The sequence below is a fragment of the Theobroma umbraticum genome, unplaced genomic scaffold (assembly GCF_002168275.2).
Source record: "Theobroma umbraticum cultivar Fairchild unplaced genomic scaffold, ASM216827v3 scaffold_266.0, whole genome shotgun sequence".
Taxonomy (NCBI): domain Eukaryota; kingdom Viridiplantae; phylum Streptophyta; class Magnoliopsida; order Malvales; family Malvaceae; genus Theobroma; species Theobroma umbraticum.
In genome coordinates this window covers 55,244-56,097 of record NW_018397312.1, presented here as the reverse complement: position 1 = coordinate 56,097, position 854 = coordinate 55,244, and positions in this window count along the sequence as shown.

Here is an 854-nt window from a genome sequence, read left to right as displayed (position 1 = left end):
GAAAAGTTCATTTATTGTCACCAATTCCTTCAAAAGCTTTATTATTCACTTTAAATAGTTTTGTAATCTCATAATCGATTTTGAGTTCAATTGCTTTACATTTTTGATTAAAATATATTATAATTTAATATTTACCATAGGAAACGTGAAGCAAAAGTAATCCATTAGCATAAAAAGTTCACTTATAGTCACCCAAGCTTTCGAAAGACTTATTACTGACTTTAAATTGTTTTGGAATCTCATAATTGATTTTAAGTTGAATTTTTTTACAATTTTATTAAAATAGAATACAATTGAATGAATACCTTGAGAAATATCATGAAAAAACCATTCATTGTCATGAAAAGCCCATTTTTATTCACTAAAGCCTTTGAGTTTTATTACTCGCTTTAAATGATTTTATAATCACATAATTGATTTTCTTTTACATTTTTGGTTAAAATTTATAATAATTGAATGTCTTCCTTGAGAAACATAAAGTAAAATGGTTTTGTAATCTCATAATTGATTTTAAGTTAGATTTTTTTACATTTTTGTTAAAAGAGATTATAATTAATGCTTACCTCGGGAAACATGAAGAAAAAGCCATTCATGGGCGAGAAAAGTCCATTTATAGTCACACATTCCTTCAAAAGCCTTATTGCTTACTTTATATGGTTTTATAATCTCATAATTGATTATAAGTTGAATTTTTTTGCACTTTTTGTTAAAACAGATTATAATTGAATGTTTGCCTTGGGAAACATCAAGAAAAGGCCATTCATTGCCAAAAAAAGTCCATTTATAATCACTCATTCCTTCAATAGCCTTATTACTCACTTTAAATGGTGTTGTAATCTCATAATTGATTTTAA